Genomic DNA, 23,926 nt, shown 5'->3' on the forward strand with positions numbered 1-23,926 from the left:
AGAACCAGCAGGAAATGATAACTAATGAAAAATTCCAAATATTATTAATACAGGAAAATATGTCCAGTTTTGACAACCAACGCAGTCATGGAATAAACACTTCCATCATCAGTAGTTGCTAAAACAAACACTCTTTTACAGGCTTTGACAGAGAACAGAATTCATTTCCCCTTTACAGCTGCACTGCTTCAAAGTCAGTTAAACATCAATGTGACAGCCTTACTTGCAAGGGCTCAGACATTTACTGTATCATTTTAGTCGGACATGAGCAGAAAGCAGAGACTGTGAAGGCAGAGAAGTAGCAGGGGAGAGAGGGAAATCAAGATTGTTTTTCTTAAACACCTTATGAAGTGTTCGTCTTATTTGTTGCCAGAGAGTTATTTTTCTTATTCGTTTATTCTGTATGGAAAGGCCCAGCTAATAGAAACATAGCACAGGTCTGAAGGCAAAAAGTTCACTAAGATAGGACTTGTGTGCAATGATACTACTCAGTTACCAACTTCTAACTCTGAGATACAGTGTGCTTCTACAAATGAAACTCGGTGGACTGAGCTATTATCAATGCTTACAAATTAGACTATCTAGTTTGCAGCTAGCCATCACCCTACTGATTTTTCTCATTAATATCTACAAGACACACAGTTTAGGTTCTTACTGTAATTTCTGTCACCGACTTTCCTGTACGACCCCTACCTCACCAGGTATTATCTTATAATATACTTATTATCATGCTTGTTGCTCTGTGTGAAATTAATAAGTACTTACTATCAAGTGGGAAGGAATATTGGCCAGATGATGAACTGACCCTTACAATGTGTACAGGCCACTAGATTGAGTATCTGGAACAAAAAATATCCACCAGATAATTGTATCAGCCATTTGCAAAAAGTGGTCAAGAATATTTCCTGAGATGCTGTAGAAATCTGGCTGCTCACATGATGATGGCTCTGCTTACTTCCAGATGTTTAATTGCATTAAAGAAAACTAAAAATACATCAATCCATGTTCTAACTACTGGTTTCCCATGAAGTCAGTTGTTGTTGCCATTTGGGGAAATGACATGATCATCAAGAGAAGATGTCTTATGAATTACCTACCAAAATACAACCCAAACTGCTAGCGGAAGATTTGTTAAGTGACCAGTTCTTTCACGGCAAATGATCCCTCAAATCTGCAACTCAGCAAAAATTCCCTACAATAGTGAAAAACTTTTTCATTAGGACTTCGAACTTATTCAATACTTCTCCCTGAATGCTATAAGCAAGCTTGAAAAAAAATCTGTATCTCTTCCTTTATTCTTAATTTTGTACATAAATACAGAAGAGAAGGCATATCTGAAATACAGCCTAAGCCACCTATCTACTATTACAAAAAACAGAAAACAGTAGCTAGTAAAAACAAAACATCACATGAAACAGTCTGCATAAATTGTGTTAAGTGGGTGGGGTTTTTTTGGGGGTGGGGGGTGGGGGTGTCTTATTTGAACCCCAGCTTTGGGCCAAGCTGAAACTCTACAGGAAGCCTGATGATTTGTGGCCATATCATGTGGCAAAACATCTAAGTTTATATTCAGGAGATCTCCACATCTCAGCTTAGTAGGAGTTTAAGCCATCTTTCACCTTCTGAAGGTTCACCTCAGGGTTAAGGGAAGGCAAATCAAGATGCATGTCATCTACCAATAATAAAATCATGTTTCTTCACACTCAACAGCAGCCCTGATCTGGAGATTTCTATTTCACAACAACACTTCGTATTTTACATTTCTGCCTGGAAGTTGTCTGTGTGAACTCACACACTTCTAGCAGGAGTCAGAAAAGACACTTCAGTTTATACTTCCCCTCTAGGAAAAAAAGAAGAAAAGCAAATCAAGCATTCCCTGCAAAAGCTTTTCTACCTCTATGCAGCCAGTCAGCCAGACTCAGGGGATGAGCTAGCCTGCAACCCTGCCTGCCATGGGGAGATGGTGTGTTTTGTTTGAGCATTTACTTGTTAAAATCTTGGTGTTCTGAGGGTTGGGGAGGTTTTTTGGTTCTGTGCTGCTGTACTGTCCTTACTGCAGCACCACTATTTTTAGCAACCAGCAATGGGTAGCTGTAGGACCTCTCCTATCACCAGAAAGCTATCCAGCTTGAAGTGGCAAAGCAGCCCAACTCGTACATGCAAGCAATTTTTCAGATAGAGGCTTGCAAGCCCAGCCCTGCTTCCTTCTGCTGCAACTAGCACATTGTCATATGCATTTTAATCCAGTAGACAGAAGAAGGGCTTTTTTTGCCTTTTGTAAACAAACCTTTGATGGAAATATTGTAAAATAAATCTTCCTATTTTCTGTTTTTATACATGTTATCACACTATGTTATTTACATACGTCAGCTCCTAGAAAGCACAGAAAAACTTTCATATCCTAAAAAATTTCCCTCCCCTACGTGTGTACAGAACAGACAACTACATACTTCCTCCCAAAATCACCAGGTCCTCAGACTTACATTTCCATGGCTACCACTAACTTCAAAAACATGCCACAACATGTTGATATACAAATTAAAAATTGATTACAAATTGATATACGTGGAACTGTAAAGAATACTTGTGTTCTTACGAAAAAAACCAAATCAAAACCTCAGAAGCAACAGGAAGTAAATTCTGTTAGATATGCAATTCAAACAATGTACAGCCACAGCTACTCATATCAGAAATCTTAGGTGAAATATAGGCACGTGGTACATGACAGACTGGCAATGGAAAGTTCTGCAGGAAGGCTACGCGCAGAGTGGCACTGGAGCCGAGCCCACGACTCATTTCAAAACTCATGTCAAAAAGTCTTGTGAAATTTCTTAGTATATGCAATACACACTGCATAGCTTGTCTCCGTTCAATACTCTTGAAGAGATGCTAAGTGCCGTTAAAATGATTTATTATGCTAAGCTTTCCATTGTATTAATATATACCCTATGATGTCACAAACTATAGATGTTTAAAAATTCAATTTAATTTGTAAGATAGAGAAATATGTAACCTGCTAAAATATGACTAGGTGTGTTATATGGCTTTTAAAGGTGAACTGCAGCTAAAGAAAAAAACAACCTGTAACAGCAATATGCACAGAATATCCAACATGAAATAGAATGAAAAGTACAATGTTGGAGGAATTCATTATTAACTGAAATCTTACCTTTATCCCCAAAATTCAAGTTCCTAATTAACTGCCAAATGCTCCCTTTTTGTATGACACAGCATAAAACATTCGAGTACTTGTATTTCAATACTCCGCAAATTAATTGTAAAGGTTTCGGCAGGATAAACATTACATGCATAAACTTGCAAAACATTCAAGCTGCTTCTTTGTCTACTTAGAAAAAGCTGAACTTCTCCCTTCAGTTCCACAATCACATGATTGTCATTTAATAATCAGCTTTATTATGAAAAAACTGAAGTCTTCTTGTTGAGGCACAAAACATATATGTTAATGTTAACAGAAGAAATACAAAAGAAACTTCCATGCATAAATAAGACTGAAGACAAAATAAATACTAAAAGGCTAACCCCATCCCCCCCTCAGGTAAAGAAAAATTTTCCCCCCCTATCCTGTAATTATATCCAATTATACAAGTAAAAAAACCACCACCAACAAAAAAAAAACCAAAAACAAAAGATAAAAAAAATTTGCAACTTTCAACCTCAAGGTACATCTTAAAAATAAGTCCCATTCACATAATCCCTTAGTCATCAGGGGACAATCCTAATTTAAAACAACAAATTCTCCCGTGGCTCCATTATAAGGTGATAGCTAGCACCTCTAGTAATTTAAAGACATCCCATTTTCCTTGAGGTTAACCAGACAGCAAATCAAATAATCCCACAGAGGATTCAAAGCAGGCTTGACCCATTACTGAAGTGTTAAATTAGAATTTCAAAGAGTAACTCCATAGTCACCCTTCACAGAGATAATTTTTAATTCTTCCTCTGTGAAACGTGAAGTTAAGTCAATACTCAATGTTTTATCTCATAACATAAGCAGACAAAAGTACTGCTAACTCAAAATAATCTAGGTTGATTTTTCTTTAATAAAATAGCAAAAGGCCATTGCTTCACCATTTTAATAGGCAAGTTCTCTCTAGCACGTTTTTACAATTTCAGTATTAATTCACAACATAGGTAGATAGAAGCAGGCATTTTATTTACATTTGAGGAAAGTAAACACATATTTGTTTTCCTTACACAATCCACAATCACCAATGAATCAGAATTCTGCATACAGAGAAAATAATTAGGATTGACCCCATTTTACACTGAAGTGAATGACTTGCAGCTCACGTGATTTGTTTAGTACACCTCTGGCAAACCTGGCAATGAAGAGTAAGCTCCTAGATCTCCAAGACAGGACTAGCTCCATCCGTGTCATTACCATGTAAGATCATTCCCATGGGTATAATTATAGGGACATTTCCATAACATGCAAGAGTGGCTGATACTACCTGGACAAGACAGAACTCAACACTGGCAATACACTCTGTACAAATTACAACACAGAAACAAATGCAGACACACACAGGAAAAAAAAAAAACCACACACCGTTTCAATTATTAAAATATTAAATAAAAAATTCTCATGTTGTTGGGGTACACACCCTCACAAAAAACTGTGTTGCATTAATTTATTCTGCTCCTCAAGACATTGCCGGTGTAAGAAAATAGCAGTTCCCTTTTACTGACTTCCTCCCCTGCCAGTGGTAAGCAAAATCAGTTAAAAAAAAAACCAACAGTAAAACACAGTGTTTGTCTTTACATCCAGCTAATGCAAGTGAGAAACATTTTCAATTAGCAGAAGAGGGTTTGACCAAATATTGGATTTTACATTTTCATCTTTCCTGTATTGCTAGTTAGCTCAGCCTTTCTGCAAGAAACCCTCCTATTTCCCTTCTCAGAATCTCATCTCTAAAAAAAGTCCCTCCTCCCCCAAGGAAATTCTGAGGGCAGGCTCACCATTTTCCTTTCTCAGCTTCTGCAATACAACTTGAGTAAAAACTATTTACACAAGTTTAACAGACCAGAGTACAGTTCATTATGCAAAAGTTACCACTATGCTTATACAACAGTATTTCCACAAAATCAGAACAGTAAGAACAGTCCCCAAATCATGTCAACAGCAAGAAAAGTTATGGCATATGGCCCTTTCCACCATAACACAAAATATTCACCAGTGCTTTTAAGTTCTGAAGGGTTTATTTCTACCTTTGCCAAACACGTTACATATTGTTCACATTTTTACTTCTCATTTGCTCTGAGAGATCTAAATATGCCTCATTTTGATCTTTTCAGGTTTTCAAGAATACATCAGTTTTACATGGTAAAATACTTCACACTAACCTTATCAAAGGATTTGGATAAAAAAAAATATTGCATATGCAGTGGCAACCACGTGAAACTTTAATTTCTATTATAACTTTGTAGTCAAAGGTATCCATTTAATTATGGACGATGACACCTCTGATATGAGGAACAGAGCTGTGCCTATAATGGACGTTTCATATCAGCCACTAAATGGGGCAGAGGCAAAAAACCCCACGTATTTTAAAACTGTTTCAAGCTGCTCAAGTACTAAGTTCACCTGGAAAAATGCCCTTGTTTCAGATAGCTTACTTCACATCTATCTCAAAGCATTAAGCACATCCACAGGAGGATTTAATTGCTAAATACATCTGTGAATGTACACTTTAGCTTCCTTTGCAGAACCTTGTCTGAGAAAACAACCTTATGAGTAGCAGATAAATAAATTAAATCTGTAGAAGTGGGCAAGTGAAGAAGCTACTGTCCTTCACTGTAGGACATGCACAACAGATAGGGTGCTCAGTGCCGATGCAGGACATTCAGTTCTCCAACGAAGTATTTACACGCCCATAAAAAAGCGGGGCCCTTTCAGAGGCAGGAAAGCTCCGCTTGAAAACATTCAGAGGCCCAGAGACAGCAGCAATCTCCTAGGAGGCAGAGGACCAAAACGCAAACCTCTGCTTTGAAGCAGAAGCATCACTGTTCCCTTCTCCATCTTGCTGCGCACCCACACCCCACTGCTCAGAAGGCAGCACGCTGCAATCCACCCTCCCCCGCCTCAGCAGCGGCTGGTGTACCCCCATTCCCATGCGTGCTGGTGCTCATGGGGGTACAGTAAAGGGCTCCCCAGCCCTCGCGGTCACTCCAAGTGAAACTGGTGACGTTGGGAGCCGTTCTCTGCCACGGTTGTAAAACACTGGCAACCTGCCCGTTCCCAGCCTGGCACCATGAGGAGAGGCAGGGCCGCCCTGGACCCAGGAAGAGCAGGATAAACCGCACCTCACAGGGAGCGAGACCAGACACCAGGAAGCAGATGAGCTGTGGGACCTGTCACTAGCTGTCCCTCTACCTGGGGCACAGGTTGTGACACTGAAGCTGTAGCCTAGCAAAAGCCCCCACTGCCCACCCACTGCGCTACCCACTAAGGCGTACCCTGCAGCCAGCCTACCCCCCCATGGCTTGCTGGCTTTTAAGTCTTCCTGTGAATCCGGCCTCGAAATCCAAAACTCCTAATTTCAGAATTTCCTAAGCAAGCCATTACAACATTTCTGATTAGTAGGGAATCTTCCCCCTTCCTCAACAAAGCCACTTACGAAATTCAAGCCAACCCATTAATAGCTTCAAACTAGCCAAAAATACATTTTCAGTAATTTTCCCTCAAAATAACATACACACACAGACAAATAGGTCCAACTCTTCCTTAACAGCCTCATAACCATGGATCAAGCTGTCCTGACCCAAAAAGTCACTCCTCCTTATGTTGCTGCCTGGGTACTCTGACTGATAGCAAAGGTGAAGGACAATGAACTATCCTGAAGCTTTAACAGACTGTATCAGAAGACCACAACACACAAAACATCTCTCCTGGAACCTGGGGGTGGAAAGAAGTAGCGCAGAAATGGAGTAATGAAGCAAGTAAGACAAAGACTAAGTAGGAGGCAACTTCAATAACTACTGTTACTGGAATCAAGCTCATCAGCAGAAGGCTATTACTTTTTTTCTTTTTTTTTTTTCTTTTAAGAAGTGCCCACAGTACACAGTCAGTGACAAGGAGTATTTTAAAAATCGGTAGTCAGGCATCAAGCTTCACGTATCATGAGCCGCACATAAACCCTATTCCACTGCAGGATACTTTCTGGAAGTTACATACTGTAACTCCAAACAGAAAAAGTTTTACATGAGTCTGTTCAGTAGGACTGAGCAATAAAAACACAGTTAACCAGGATTTGTGAAGAGAAGCCAAGCAAAAAACCACAACTGAAAATTGAAAGGCCATAAAAATTAAACCAAGTGAAATTTCATACGAGTTGGCCAGCTACTTTTAGAGAAACGTAGATGTTTTTATCCCATTTTACAATACTACTAAACTGTGTCACCACACAGCAGAGGTTCAAGCTTACAACCTGAACAAAGAAATGCAGAAGACATCTCTTTCACAGCAGCAAAACAGGTACCTAGAGACAGAAAGACAAAGGAATCCAACACAAAAAGGGGTGACTCAAGGATGATCTAAGGATGAGGATTCAAATTTTAAGTGAGAATATCCAAATATAAGGGAAAAAATAAAGAATGTAAACATTTTAACTTTCTCTGACACTACTATGGTTTCCCTCAAGGATGAGCTGATTTGCAATACCTACAGGAAAAACTAATTCTTTTCCCAATCTAATTTTAAATATTCCTATATTGCCTATTGCTGTCATTTTAAAAGATACAGAGTTTAGTGTACACAGAATGCTGTAGTTTATTGAACTGGGATTACTGAAGGAACAAAAGTACTGATAATGAAAAAAGGGAAGGATTTGGACCATAAAACAGAGATGTTGCAACAGGAGAACAGAGCGTATTCTTCATTTATCATGGCCATTTACACACCAACAGATACTGTGTATGTAGGCGTGTCAGTAACCCTTTTTGCTTGTGGTGAGATGACTACAGGAGGATTTTGTAAAGCATTTTGAATAGTTAGAGCATTTCACAATGATACTGTAAAACTCACCAATATTTCTAAATTATTTTAGTAATACTTCTTAACATCTGTAATTTATCTAAGACCTTTCATCTGAATTTTTCAACATCTAAAGTTTGTTTTAAAAAGAAAACCTGTAATTTCTTGTCAGTTTAGTTAATACAAAGGTAAATTAATCAGATGGAAATGTACTATGCCACAATTTATATTACCCAGCTGCAAATTTGCTTATTATTCTAGTCACATAAGTCTTCTGAGCCTAAAATCCCAGCATTGTGACATTATAAAAATTCACCCACTCCAATGTACAGAAATATCCATGAACCTCAAATTATTGTACTATAATTCTGTCAAATAAACAGACTACTGGAATTCAATTTCCAGAAAGCCAAGGCAAAAATCTACTGGCCTTAATGTGAAATACCAGTGTCATTTTCAAGCGCCGTATTTAATTAATACTATTTACTGTCAAGAGCCAAGCTGGGTAAATATTTCACTCCTCTGAATTCAAGGGCTAAATGCAGACCCAGAGGAAAATCTGCCCAAGTAAATGCATCTTATCTTCTCTGATGATGCAAGTGCTCAGTTGTCCTGTTCTTGACCCCTCTAGAATTCCCAGACTCCAATACTGGTGGTACAATGTCATCAATCTATATTTATAATATATATTGATTTTCCACAGATGATAATGACAGCTATTTCTTCTGCAGATGCATATATACTATACATTTGCCCATATAAAAAGGTTCCTATCAAAGTAAGAAATGAAAAAATCTTAGCAAAGCCCATTACTAGGTCAAAACCAATATTTAAGCAGTGAATAAAATCAAGTTAGCAATCTCATTTCCTAAATATTTTTTTATTTGTCTCACAAACTGAAATGTTAAAAATAAACTTCCAAGATATAGCCACATCCAAAAGGCAAGCTTCAATCAATCGAATGAGAGTGTTTTCAACAGTCCTGGATATATATGAAGTTTAGTTCCATCAATTCAGTGAAAACTTCACTGACAGAGCACTCCATTTAAGTCCATTCACAGCAATTAATGAATTTAACATATTTAAGAATGGTTTACTGCAGATATGTAATGAGTTTGAACATTGTGGCCTCAGGACTATGAAAGTACTATAAAACTGCTTTTATTACCAACAAATCTAGTTCTGCTATTTTCAAGCACGATGAGATTTTTCTCTGCAATACTCTCAATTTTCATCAATTTTAAAGGAAATGCAATATATTACGTTTGTGTAAATTTAGGCTTTTCCACAAAATAAACCCCAAAGATTTCCATCAGCTCCCATTTACAATTTGGAGGAGGAAGGGGTAGGGGGGTGGGGGGTGTGCAGGGAAGGGAGAATATCTGTCTATCTATCTGTGGGGTACAATTGTATAAATCTTAACAGATGCTCATTTTTCAGTACTGCTGTTCTCATTGTACCACCCACACAGAACTTCACACTCAGATTAGGAGTATCACTTTAATGCTGATTGCACTAAATTCACTATAATCAAGCAACTACTTTTACAGGCAATTCATGTTAACTAACGTTGCTACTGAACAAGAGTGACTGAAAACAGATAAATCTGGTATTTCATGCAAAACAACTCCATGTTTCAAGGTCTAGGAACGGGAATATATTCCCTTTATTTATCATAAGCCACTTCAAAATAGATTAAATGTCCTTCACAGATCCCTCTGTAAATGAGAAAACCTGATGCAGTAAAGATTATCCATGCCTGTGATAGATACCTATATTTTATTTCAGGTATTTTAGAAATACAGCTCCTGTGGGAATTAAGGTGCTCCGAAGTCATTTCAGAGCTCTAGGTAGGCACCATCCCAGCTTGGCTTTGCATGCTGATAGAAATGAGCTCTTACTCAGATTTGAAACTTGGAACCTACTGTAGGTTCCTCACTTGCATCCTTGAACTAATACTGAAGGCTTTTAAAACTCATTTCAACATAAGGCACTCTGTTTTCAGTACCGCACTTTATTTTCTGACAGCATTCCCTTTAGACACACATGTATTAGGAGGACCACAGTCAAAAATGAGACATCTGTCAGAATTTTCTTTATCTACTATGGCTGTAAACAACAATAAGGAGTGCTATAACTCATAACAAAGAGACACACAAATATTTTCTATCTATCACACTTGACATTAACTACAACACAAACGCCAATGAAATCACTACAAAGTTAGATTGAAACAGACTCTCTAGATCAAGAGTGACAGAAAACTGAGACTTCTCTAATCTACACTCTTCTTTTGCTGAGAAATATTCCTTACACAGCAAACGATTTCATGCAAAAAGAAAAGGAGAAAAGAAAAGAAAAATGTGTTCTAATTGAAAACTTTTAGATTAGGAACAGAAGTCAGTATTTTTATCTGTTTGTTTATTTTTTTTCTTAAGTCTAAACTTACCACCATCCTAATTGCACGGCTTTTTGGTGGCACACAGCAGCTACTTCCACCACTCAAATAACAACAATTCAAGGGAGCAGCCACAAATTCTGTCATTTACATTATTTCTTATCAGTTCATATACACACATTCTAAGGCCATTTAACCAGCCCAGGATTCACACTCTTATCCACTCTAACATATAAAAATAGATCCAATAAGTATCAAGCAGTAGTTTCACTTCCCAAAAAACTTAATACAGTGGTAGACAGACTGAATGCGCACAATTTCAGTCACAGTAGTGGTACAATGTCACAACACACAGTCAAACACAACATCTGTTCCACAAGCAACTCCAGTCAGAAACCAAGGACAGGATTTCTTAAATGAAACTCCAACTGATACATCCTTCAGACTAGTGTAAGTTCAGATGGATGTACTAGTCAAAATCAAGCTACAGCTTTCTGATCTTGTGATGGCGAAGGTGAACATCTGATGATGTTGAAAAATAGGACTGAAATCCTGGACATTCAGAAATCGATGAAAATATTTCCAAGGATTTAAAGGAACCAAAATTTGAAACTATTCCTTGCCTCATGCAGCCTTCTTTTGCTGCTATCACATGGACACATGGATAACTATCCACTTCAGAGCAAAACGGTATTTTTAAGCTAAGAACCACCTCTCCACTTCATCCTCGCCCTCTAAATCCTTTCATGACATCCCATTTTCTACAGTGGTTTCTTCCTCAGTGTCATCAGCATAGCCTTCATATACAAATATTTATCTCCTACGTGCTCTTATTAAAGGTTCTGAACTTTTCACACACAGCAACTATGTTTTAGTCTATATCTGTAAAGGTACAAGATTACTTTCTGGCACAGCAACAACCAAATTTATAATTTTGGTACAGAATGATGAAACACTAAGCAAAATAAAAGGGGGTTTTGTGCCCACGTATATTAATTAGAAAAAATATATATGCAAATTGCTTTTTATTTAAATACTAACCTTTTCTAATCTTTACCTAAAGCATTCCTTTTTTAACAGAAAATTACAATGGAGACAACTGAAAACAAACATACTAGCAGCTTGACAACAAAATTTCATGTTTTCTTTCAAGAATTTAGCCAGTGACTTTTTCCTCTATCTTTATTACCCATACCTAACTGATTCTGAGTCCTACTCCCTGGAAAAAAAAAAAAAAGTCTTACTCTTTCCTTTTTTTAAAACAATTTGCTTAAATGATCACAAGAACAGCTTATTATTGAGAAGACCTGCACATGCATATTATGATCATTATGCAGCCCAGATAAACTATATTACTTATTTATTCTATTTAAGTAATGAGTGTAAATAAGTAATAACATCTATGTGGCTGAGCATTTTCAAGTTAATATAATACATAAACAAACTATTAACCAGTATTATAAACTTCACTGAATGCAATGAAGTACAAAGCGTTTTATCAGAACAGCCTAGGGAACAGGCAGAAAAAACAGCAGCACTGGAAAGCTTCTTAATCTTTTCATCCACTGATGCTAGAAAATTCAGTAAATTTGAAGAAAAGCACTGTTAGTTTGCAAAAATTGCTCAACATAATTAACAAAAGAGGAAATTATACTTGAAGTGGACATACATAACTTTACCCATAAATGGTTGGCATTTTATAAACAGTTATCCCACACACCACTAAAAACCTTTCCAGCAGGCTCATTTCCCACCTCTATATTTAGTGTGCAAGCCTCAAAAATACATATTTCTGACCTTAATAAGTCACTCTACGCGTTGAAAGACAACATTTATTCATGAGTACCCTGAAAAGGTTCTCACATAAAATCTCAAATGCATATTTGTAAAAAATTTATACCAAGTGAGTATATTGATATATTAAACATACCGAAAATAAAAACACAGTATTTATATTCCACTTCCTTTCACTGCACTACAAAACTATTATTAGTCTGCATTTAACCAATCCACAGGGGTCCCTTTTTCTAATTCTCAGTGGTATTATCCCTTCTTGTGAGCAGAGTTAAACAGGCACAGCACTGCCTGATGGAGTCATCAGACAGTAATTCTTGAGCAACAAGCAGTTTAAGTCATCAGTGTCATTATACCAATTTCAACCCTCAATTTAAGTAATTTATTAGTGTAGATAGTTGGATGGAAAAGCTTGTATTATTTCATACTCAACCTTTGCCGTAAGACACACCATAACCAGCACATTTGAAAAATGTCAATTCCTTAGTTATAGTATAAAATATCAAACAAACTTAATGTGAAATAACACCACATGCTGATCCCTTCAGCCTTTCTCAGCAGAAAGTCCCATTCCTGATCCTGGCACTAAAGCAGGGTCCCTGCTTCCATAACCAGTCTGAGCATTATTTTTTAAAGTCTCCAAAATGTTTGTATTTCAAATCACTGTACAATATCATACATTACTTAAAAACCAAGGCTTGTTCTGCTGTATCCACACAATCAATTTAAGACATCTCACATCAAATTCCCCAGTGAAGAAGATAAAACTGTAACACAATCCAATTAAACAAAATAGGATATAGACAACTCACCAGGACTCAGTGAGCCAGACAATGATTTCTAGAGGCTGTGCGTGCAGGGGGCCTCACTACCCAGATACATCTCAAGCATGCTAGGAACAAAATTGAGAGAAAAATATTAGTCTTTTTTTGGAGACAGGCATAGAAAAATAAAAATGTGATGCCTAGCACATGGCTGTTTTAAGCATAACACAATGAGGGAAACGTAAACTTTGCAGAGCATTATCTGCTTTTCCAGACGTAACTACAACCCCCTTCCAGTTGCACAATCACTCCAGGCACACAACTTCCTCTGTACCTGCTGCCTACTGCAAATTCACAGTGATAGCAACTAAGATGTTTACATTAACTTACTCGGTACACAGCCTTTATTTTCACAAAAGAATCTGTGGGAACTGCCTGTGAAAGTGGTTGGTTCCTTTTTTGGTTGACTGCTTGGCTGGTTGACTTTTATGACACATTAGTTTCAAATCTCTAAAAAGGAGAAACTGGTGTCCTTATAAAATGTCTTTCAGCCATTATTAAAAGTTGTACATACAGAAGCATGTTTCTTCTCTGATCTCCACTTACAATACTCCAGACCTGAATGACGAGTATCAGCGGACAAATAAACAGAAAGCTTTTCATAAGTATAGAGCTTAAGAGTCCAGTAGAGCAGAGGACATACATTGCACAGCAATACACATTTCTTCAAGGAAAAGGAGCATGCCACTACCCACATTAATATTGTGCCTGCGCTTCTGTTTGTAGGTCAAACAGTACTGTACGTCAAACGTATCCAAGCAAGCTACCAAAGAACAGTTTTCTACCTTCTTATTCTGACAAACAAAGAGGCAGAACAAAGAAAATGAAGGATACGCTACAAGAGTCATCAACAGGGAAAAAAAGCACACTAATTATGCCTCAAGAGAAATGAAATTTAGAAACAACTTCATTTTTTCTGTCATTTCTGCCATCTCACAGGAACCTTTTTCAGCCAAACTCTGCGTAAGTTTTCAGTCACAGGCAGGATACCACCACAGTAACAAAGTAATTGCAGGCACCACTAACAAAGAAGTATTTTTATATGAGATATACACAGAAGATATGACTACATTGTTTCCTCAGGAATGTTCAAAAAGTACACAAGCTCTACTGATCACAAACCTGGTGCTTCAAGCGGGTCCTCCTGACAGAATACACCATCTTTTCTTAGAATTAAAATTTTTAGTAAAACACTACTAGACCTTCTGGCGGTTTAGCGAGATTTAGAGTCAGTTCAGAGAGACCCTCTAAAGGGAAGCCACTGCCTCAGCAGCAGATGCAACCCCAGCCCCTGGTGGGGAGAGCTTCTCTGCAGAGGAGCGATGACCATGAGAGCACCTGTGTACACAGAAGCATTTCCCACCCTTCTCCTGTCTTCCAGCTGCTGCACACCAGTGAATGAGAACGACTGCTCCACTACCATTTTGTTTCTTGATAACTAGCCTGGCTGCCCACTGGTGTTCTCCTACTGCTGACTTATTTTCAAGTCCCACCTCTCGACCTACACAGCTGCCAGTACTGCAGCTCAGAAAGTCCGCACACAACCAACGTGGCTCCCAACTGTTATGCTGTGGTGCCCCATGGGCAACAATGGAAATGACAAGTTTTGCTGATTTTCATCTGTTCTATTCATAAAATATTTAATAATAGTACTGTCTGAAAGTGAAGGCAATACATTATAGTGCTACCTTCAAAATGCTACTAATGAGGTTTCTTTCCAAATAAAACTCTTGAATGATACAGCAACTAGTGACAAGCTTACATATAAACTGATATATTATTCCAGATGTGTTCCTCTAACTAAACTAGACTGTCAGTGAAGAAAAGTGACGAACATGAAGTGATGGACAAGGAAATGACCTATTAGTCTCCTTTGCCTTCTCTTCTCTCAAGTGCCTTCTGAAGCCTGAAATAAAGGAAAGCCAACTCTGCAGCAACAAGCAATGCTAGCACCCATGGCCACACAAACTCCCACCCATTCCCACAGGAATCAGGAGGGGCTTGGGATGCCCCTCAAAACTCAAGACAAACCACTCTTGCATAAAGCCAGCTTTCACAGGAATGTAATGCTGTTAACGGTGGTGCCCAAAGGCCTACAAGTATGCCACATGCAAAGGCCTACATGAAGAATGGGTCTCTGCCTCAAACAGTACATAAATTATCAGCATTAGCTACAATATAAAAATAAAATGCGCCATAGCTATCACTCTCCACACCTGCCATTTTCCAACACCACCATTCAATTCTCCATCCCACAGAGTAAAAGAAAACTTTTAAAAAAAGAAGTCAAACAACAGCTAAAAGCAACTGGTACAGCCCAGAATAACACACTGTCCTCTGACTTCAGAGCGCTTCACGCGTTTATGCCCCATTCATGCACAGCAATTTCTTTCTTTTCCAGGACATCTGTATTCCAGGTACCTAAAGATGTGCTACCTCCTTGCCCCATAAAAACTTAAAGTTGCAAACAAAACACACAATACCCGCCCTACAAACTACAATTTAGCTAAAAGGGAGGGAACAACTACCACTTTCAGACATAACTGGAAGACACCATCACTGACAGCATGCAAGTTTGGTGAACGTATTTTTTCATCCACATAGTCTTCAAGTTCCCTCATTCTTATACTAATAAGAAAAGGTGTCACAAATGATCTCATCATTGTGCAGTAAACACTAATTTCACACAGAACTGTAGCAAAAAAAAATTGAGGCCTCAATAAAAATTCAGTATATTTGTAGTAAATAAGCCATGATTCTTAAAAAAAAAACAGCAGCAAAACAAGCAAAAGTATCTTTGCACTGCAGATGCCAACACAAATTGGAAAGCAATTAAAAAAAAAAAGCTTTAAAATACGTTAGACCTACATTTTCTAGCTAGTCAAGTATCAACAGGTTGACTTTAGGTTTTTTTAACATAAAGGCAACAATTATTCTGGCCACACTGAAACACAATAGTGTATTTCTAGTTGTAAATTTTTATTTGGGAAAAAACCCCCAAGATTTAGACTTGAATAACAGCTTTTCTCCTTGAGAACAACATTGAAATCTGCTAAAATAAATAATGTATTTATCTGTATACACTCATCATCTTCCTCCACAAAGAACCTATTTTAGGAAATTGGTGGAACAGGAAAAGGACATTGCTCGTATCTCTGGAGACCAAGGTGCAAGGGTAACAAGTGAAATTAGTTGACAACAATTGAATTTATTCCTGGGAATACCATAAAGGGTTGGTCAGCAACCATTGACATGAATTTTGAAATAGTAAAGAATACGGACTGAAGAGCTACCTTGTGAACTCAGAGTACGGTGTTGGAAGAAGTATGAGGAAAAGTAGTCTCCACTGTAGGCTGGGTGATATCTGAACTCTCACTTGCACAAGTATTAAAATATATGACCTTGGGGTTTGAGTTGTTTGTTTTAAAATTTCATTCCATCACCCAGGCTAAGTTCATAAAAAGACCTGTAATAAAAGTGTCAGTATATACTATCAGATATATTCATCGTCAGACTTTCCTCCATCCTTATAAAGTTTTCTTTTTAAATGCAGTTTAATACCTCCTAAATAATCTGCAAGGTACAAATAGGTGACATACTGCATTGTTTTTAATTGGAGTCATTTTCTTCAAAATCCATGGGCAAGACTCATTAGAGACCAATACTGACAGCAATAAAAAACTAAATCTGTTCACACACAGCTGAATTGCAGCACGGGCAGAGTAAGAGTAAAACTCCATAATAATTCTGACCTAACAAGTAAAATGTTATTTCACTTTCCATGCCCATTCTTCAATCCCAGACTTTTCCACTGAGGCAGCCAATAAAGCAGCCAATTGTGATATGCCCACTATAATTCCTACCAAAGAGCAACAATATGTCTTACATAGCTCATTAAAAAAGCATCAAAATAGCAACTCTCAGTTATCACCACATCAGATACATACACTCTCTATGGCCCAGGATCCACCCCACCACCACCCAGAAGCTCTTGTAATCCATGATATTTTGATTAGTTTGTCACCTATACTCTCTGTCCTATCATTAATACATTAATGATTTCCATATACATGGAATATTTTAGCAAAATACAAGTTATCCTTTCCAAATAGCAAGTAACTTCTTGAAGTTTAAAAGCAAACAGGAAAATGTAATTAGGCTTTACAGAGGGCATTGCATTTGAGATGAAAAAAAGCAAATGCACACTACAAAGCAGCTTCTGAATTTTGAAGTAATGGGAGTACACTCACAGACAGAGTGAGATTTACTATCATTTATAACTCCTAAAATGAGAGAAAAGCAAGAATAATATCTCTCAGTAACCGTATTAATGGGAGATTGTTATGGAAGCCATTTAAGGAAATGCAAGACTTCAAATAGTATAATGATGCAGCTGCAGAAGAAGAAAAAAAAAAAAAAAAAAGGTGTGCATTGTTAATAAGTTGTTGTATAGCTTCAGACATTTAAATTAATGAACTAATTTCAGACTTCAAAATGCCAAGCACCCCAGTGACCATACTCTTTCCATAGGAACTGTGCCTATTTATTTCCATAAAACTCTTAAGCAAAATTTCCATTAGTCTTTCACTAGAATAATGTGCAATTTCCACAGAACAAGACTGAAAAATCATAAACTGTAACAAAACACAACGTAGTAAATTCACCGTGTTCAACATGTATTTTTCAAACTGTTCATTAACTTAAAATAGTTGTAGAAAATCAGTAGAAGCATTCCAAATGCTTAGGAGAAGGAACGCTGTTCTAGGTAATAGGTAAATGCCAGACAAGAAAATTAATTTCTTCCACTCAGTTTTTTTCATCATGTAAATACTATTTCTGAATACTCAACAGTGACAAAATAGCTTTGTTTTAAACCCCTGCTTAAAAAAACACCTGGGATTGTTTGGGGTTTTTTTAAAAAAATTCTGTATCTTAAATTGATTAAACTATACAAGCTGTCATATTTCATGTCACATTTCTCCTTGGTATGTTTTGAAAAGGCTAAGCTACTGAATCATTAAAAATAGGGAGTGTTCGCATAATGCAAATACTGCTGACAAACTACTAACCATAGAACTGGTAAGATGCCTTATTAATATGTAACCACTGATGTAATATTACAAATTATTCTTGCTTCTCAAAGTTGCCATTTCACCAATATGTATGCCTGTTCAAAATGTTATTCAAACACAGAGCAGGAGTCCTGGTAACTGTATTTATTCCATGAAATCTTAAAATATTATCTATAATATATATGTGAAATATATGTTATATAAGCTCAATTATCCTGATGGGTAAAAGCCAAAGAATACTTCTGTAAGGTTTAAATTCCCAAGAGAAGAAGAGCCCAGATCCTGTCCGCAAGCACACAATGGAATCACAGCTGACGATGCACATCTTTTTCTGGATGTCTCCATATGCTCAGGAGGGGTTTCCCACCACCACCACCCCCTCTACCCCCCACCCCACCTCCCTCCCCGTTTCTCCCTCTCCGCCTCCCTTGCTCCCAGCATTACATTGAAGAATTTGTCATTATCTGCCACCAGGAGTATGAGAATGTTTTAACAACTAACAAAAATAAAGTAGTGCAGTGAACTTCACCTCATTTAAAAATAAAAATAAGGGATCCTGCCAGAGTAGCCATCTGTAACTATATTAACTAATAGTAGAAAATGAGTGGATGAATGGATGCTCTAATTTGCCTTCTATAAAGTAAGTATCAGTGTTACTCTGTTCTTTGTTTAAAATGTTGTATCACAGACAAGAGTATATATACTGTAATGACACATCTCACCTCTGACCTCCAAAGCCAAACATAGAAATAAGCGAGTACTGAGCATTTTAATGCCTATAAGAATACTGAAGAAATGTGTGGAATTTGTCAAATACTTTATACCTACTTGCATACAAACTGCATTGTTTGCAGAGGCCAACCATTGCAAACGTACAAAAAAATGAACGTGGCAAGAACAGTTTTAGTTCAGCATTGCCTTTCTCCAACACGCAATCTATTGGCACTCGGCAGACAAAGAGGGTTACATTTATACTTGAATTTGGTACCAGTCTTTAGTTCGGCTGCTTCTTTTAAATGAACTGACAGCACCCTCAAGGCTGAGACCTCAATAAGCCTCTGCAGCTTCTGCAATTCTGGTGTCAGGTGCTAGAGAAACTCCAGCTGAGCGCAGAAGCCCAGATTTTGCCAATGAGATAGTGACATCAGCAACAAAGGCAAGGAGCAGAAGACAGTGGGCATTGTAGCAGCAGCTGGCTCGCTCACTGACTTTGTTCTTCTTGCTGCAAAACCTGGGCTCCCTGCAGATGGGCTAGCTCTTACTGGGTTTCTTTTTCTGAGGACAGAGGGAAAAGCTGGGAATGTCAACACTACAGGGTGCTTACATGCCTCTTTTGACAGATTCTTTCAGCTTTATAATGAGCAAGCAACATCCTAAACAATTATTAAAACATAAACATTATTCTTTAATTTTTACTTCAGAGCTTCAGTTTAATGCAATACACTGCACTATATGTGAGTAAATCCTCTGTACTTTCTAATTTTGCCTCCAGAAATATTCTCTCCCAAATAACATTGTTCCAGTTTAAAAACTTAAATTGAACTGCCTTATTCCAAAAGTATCATTCTTGATAGCAATAAAGCATTCCTTATTCAAATGTCTCAAGTTTCAAATTTAGCACTGACACCACTAGGACACACAATGGGGAAAGATTTACACATTTACTAAAGAGGCGTCTTCAGACATTGCAGAGATAGCGATTAAGCATGTCATACATGGATCCTCTCCCTAGTAAAGACCACAAGCTTGAGAAAATATAAAGTTGAGAAATCTTCAGTTTTTACATGAAATAAAAAGAGCATGGTGGCTGAAAAAGTGAGGTGATGACACCACCTTTGTCAGACACTTATTGCATAATGCTCACCAAAGCGAGATACTGTCTTATTAAAAATTAAGTGATTCTTCAAATATTTGCATGACGCTAAAAAGATCAACCTTTCTTCTTAAAGTTGTTCTCAATATTCCTGAAGGATGAGTCCACGACAAAGTATTTTCATCAAGATCACAGATGACTGGCTATGAACACTAAGCTTATCACAGCACTTCACATAAACTTAGGGATTAACTGGGGGCAATTTACATCTTTCTTTTATCTCATGTGGCAGAGCAGAGCTGACTTCTATGTTCCAGCCCCCAATCAGCTGTATCACAAATACCAAAGTAAGGGACACAAATGCATGAGCGCCCATACGCACCTGCACGTACAAATATGCATAAGCCTGGTATATCCTATTTGTGACACTGCCGCTGACGTAAACAAGCAAGTGTCCTGAAATACGCAGGAGGCGCAGTACCCACACCGGCTGCGATAAAACGACCGGGTTCCATTCACAGCGGCCTTAAGCTGCGTGCAAGCAAAGACCAGCCCTGCTTTGGGGAATAACAGTTTCGGTATGACACTAACAACGGTGTGCAACCTTGTCATTTCTCCGAGAGGATGCAGCACAACGGACTAGCAGCTCCCCCCCTTTCGGCACTCCCAGAGGGCTCCCCCCTGCCCCCCGAGGAGCCCACCGGGTGGCCCAATGTCACTACCGGGTTGTAAAAAGCCAGGAAATTAACTGGCTAGAGTTCATTTTATGGTTTAGTACATAAAAACCTAGAAGGATTAAAAAAAAAAAAAGACTGCTCTTGGTCACAACAGCAGCAAACTAAGGACAACAACAACAAAAAAAATGCTTTAAGTAAGAAGACCGGCAGTCCTAAACTGCTTACTTATTTACAGCAGCAATAGAGCTCGGCTCTGTCACAGCCAGACACTATATGCTTAGTTCAGGCTGTACTCAAATACCATAAAAATATTATCGGTTCAGTTCTAAAGCCCCTTCACCTGCTCCCAACTACTCAGAGAAAGAGAAAATACAAAACCAACTGACTGCTACCAACAAGCAGGCTGCTCTCCTTTACAAGGAGACTCCCCTGGCTGCATTACAAGTGTATGCACGCCGCGGGCCCGCATAGGCGCTCAGAGGCACACAGGCTTACGCGAACCACGGTTCGGGTATCGTTATTTCCCGGCGACTACCAGCAACCTCCTCGCCGCCCCCCCGGCCTTTTTTTTTTTTTTTTTTGCCGGGCCCCCGGGCAGGTTTCCCGCAGGCAAACCGCGCGGCCTGCACGCCCCCCGCGGGAAGGGGGGACGCGCTCGGGGCCAAGCGCGGGCGAAGCGGTGAGGGGCGGCGAGGCGGGGGACGGGGCTCCGGTTACACCTCGCCCAGGAGCCTCCGGCGAGCGCGGCGGCGCGGTCCCCGCGGCGGCGGGGAGGGGTTGAGCACCCGCCCTCCGCGGAGGCGGCGGACATCTCCCCACCCCTCCCCCGCTCCCCGTGCGCGGGGGCCCGCTCCCGGCGGAGGCGGAGCGGCCCGCAGCCTTTACGCGCGGCCCCGCGGGAGCGGAGCGGGAGCAAGCGGCACCGCCCGCCCCGCCGGCAGCACCCGCCCAGGGACCCCGGCCCCGCGCCCAGCCGGCTGCCGTCCCCTCCTCCCCCTCCTCCTCCCGCCGCCGCTCCCCGCCCCGCGCACACACGCAGACACACGGCACTGCGGCGGCCGGGCCCCCACCCCTCCCCGGGCCGCGGGGAGGCGGCGGCCGGGCGCCCCGGGCTGCGCTCGCACGCAGCTGTGCCGCCGCGGCCTGGCTGCGCGACTGCGGCGCCCCGCCGCTCGCCCCCGCGGCACGGCCCGGCGGTGCGCGGCGCGCACACGCAGGCGCAGCCCCCGCGCAGAAAGTTAGAGAAGTTGCCCGCTTTGCCCCCTCCTTCCCCGCGCGTCTCCTGCGGGCGCGCAGCGGCGGCGGGGCGCCCCGGCCGCGGAGGGGAGAGGAGAGGGCACCGGGCGCCGCGGCCCCTGCCCGGCGCGGGGAAGGGGGCGGCCGGCTCAGCCCCACGCAGGGAAAGCGGAGCGGCCCGCACCCCGGCGCGCCAAGTCCTTGTCAGCCGGGGAAGGGGAGGGGGTGAGCGCCACCCTGCTCCCCAAATCACCCCTTTTGTCACCGGGGAGAGACCCTCCCTCAAGTTTCCCTGTCGGCGTGTGCTCGGGGGCGAGGAGGGAACGTCCTAAACAATCCCTTGAAAATCTCCCTCCGCACCCCGGCTGCCCCATCCTCCCCCAGCACGGGCAGCCCCTGCCCCCCGGATCGCCCGCGGCAGCCCTCCCCTCCCCGGCTCCGCGCACTTTCTCCCCCGGCCGCCCCCAGCCAGCGGCGCGGAGAGGCGGCACCCGACCTCCGCCTGGCCTGGGCGCAGGAAACCAGCCCCCCCGGCCCGGCAGGGTGGGGTGCCCTAACCCGCCCCCCCCCCCTCCGCCCCGCTCCGCCGAAACGGGGGATGTCCCGGGGAAGTAAACCCGCACCCCCCACCCCCCCGCCGGGCCCCGGGGGTGCGAGCACGATGCCCCGGCGAGGGGCGGCCCGGCAGTCCCCTGCCCCCGGCTGCCCCCCGGTTCCCCCCGGAGGGGGGCCGCAGCCCCCGCCCCGCTCCCCGCCGCGGGGGAAGCCGCCTCGCCGCGGCCGCGGTGCCGCCCGCCAACGCCGCCCCTCCGCGCACCGGCGCGGCCCCGGGCGTCCCCCCGGCATTACACAAGGCGGCCGGGGAGGCGCGGGGGGCTCGGGCACACCCCCCGCCGCGCCGGGGCCGAGGGGGCGTGCGGGAGCCGTTACCGGGGTCAGTGCCGTCTCCCGCCGCTGCCGCCGCGGCTGCCGCCGGCGCTGACCTTCGCTTTGTAAGATGAAGCTGAAGCTGGGGCTGCGGCCGCCATGTTCCCGTTTTAATAACTGCCTGCTTGTTTATTTCAATGGAGACCCTCCCACCACTCGCCCTCCTCCTCCTCCCCTTCTACCCAGAGGAGGGCTGGACGGGGAGGAGGCGGGGGGAGGCACAAGTCACTCCCCCCTGCCCCCGGGCACGGCGGCAGCGGCCGGGCCCCGGGCTGGGGGAGGCTGGGCCGGGGCGGGCGGCACCGCGGCGTGGCCCGGGGCGCCGCCGCCCCTCGCAGATGCCGCCCGGCGGGGCGCGGGGCTGCCCCGCTCCCCGCCCGCAGGGACAATGGCAGCCGCCCCGCTCGCTCGCAGCCCTGCGCGGCGCTCCCGGGAGCCTCCTCCCCGGCACCCGGGCGGGGGAGAAAGGGGAAGGGAAGAAGGAGGGAAAAAAAAAGTCCTTCGCCCTCGGAGGGCGAGACTTTAAATGTGGCCCTTTGCGGGCCGCCCCGGGAGGCACCTCGCCGCCCAGCGGGACCGGCGCGATCAGCCCCGGCAGGGCTTTCGGTGGCCCCTGTCCACAGTAACGGAGAGGCGCGGGGGCGAGGGGGGGGCACGGCACACGGCACAGGCTTGTTTCCTTTCTTTGCCCCCGGGGGGATAAAAAAAAAAAAAAAGGCACACATGCTGAAAATCGCGTCACAAATGCACGGAATCAACTGTGCCTCGCTCACGGGAGCGAGGGGATGGAGATGCAGGCTCTTCCTAGGTTGGAGGAGTGAAGACGTGAGTTAAAAATTATTAAGGGCCGGAGGGTGATTGTTAAACATTGCCCTTTAGTTCAAGAGGCGACCCACGATGCAGAAATCCTTTCGTAAAAGGAAAGCTTTAAGTTTTCACGTATGTCGATAATGGCGAGCTGTGCTCTACAGCTTGTAAGGGTTGTTATTTTTGATGTTTTCTCACATGGGTGTGCAGCCCCAAGTTTTTCTGGAGCTATCCACAGATTATATATTGTTGCTGGTGGTATGGCTAACTCTGCTTGCAATTAGGCTTGTCCAATACTTTTTTGATCATAACCGTTGTTTTTCAGAGGGTTACATTTTGCCCTGCTGTGCTGCATGCAATTTCCCATACTTGTGTCTGACTCAAT

The 23,926-nt window shown here is 42.0% G+C and overlaps 1 protein-coding gene across 6 annotated transcripts in view; it reads right to left on the minus strand.

Moving 5' to 3' along the window:
- Positions 1 to 22,914, minus strand: part of NCOA2 (nuclear receptor coactivator 2) — a 189,735-nt gene extending 166,821 nt beyond the window's left edge. For 3 of the 6 annotated variants that reach the window (XM_040588013.1, XM_040588014.1, XM_040588017.1), the window contains exons 1-2: positions 22,738 to 22,914; positions 12,998 to 13,077 (exon numbers count right to left, since the gene is read on the minus strand). The gene's annotated coding sequence lies outside the window, so the exon portion shown is untranslated. Of the gene's footprint in view, positions 1 to 12,997; positions 13,078 to 13,339; positions 13,811 to 16,302; positions 17,096 to 22,737 lie in introns of those variants that run through there. The other 3 variants (XM_040588015.1, XM_040588018.1, XM_040588019.1) reach the window with 3 other exon arrangements.
- Positions 22,915 to 23,926: the final 1,012 nt, after the last annotated feature.

Source organism: Falco naumanni, chromosome 3, assembly GCF_017639655.2.
Source record: "Falco naumanni isolate bFalNau1 chromosome 3, bFalNau1.pat, whole genome shotgun sequence".
Classification (NCBI taxonomy): Eukaryota; Metazoa; Chordata; class Aves; order Falconiformes; family Falconidae; genus Falco; species Falco naumanni.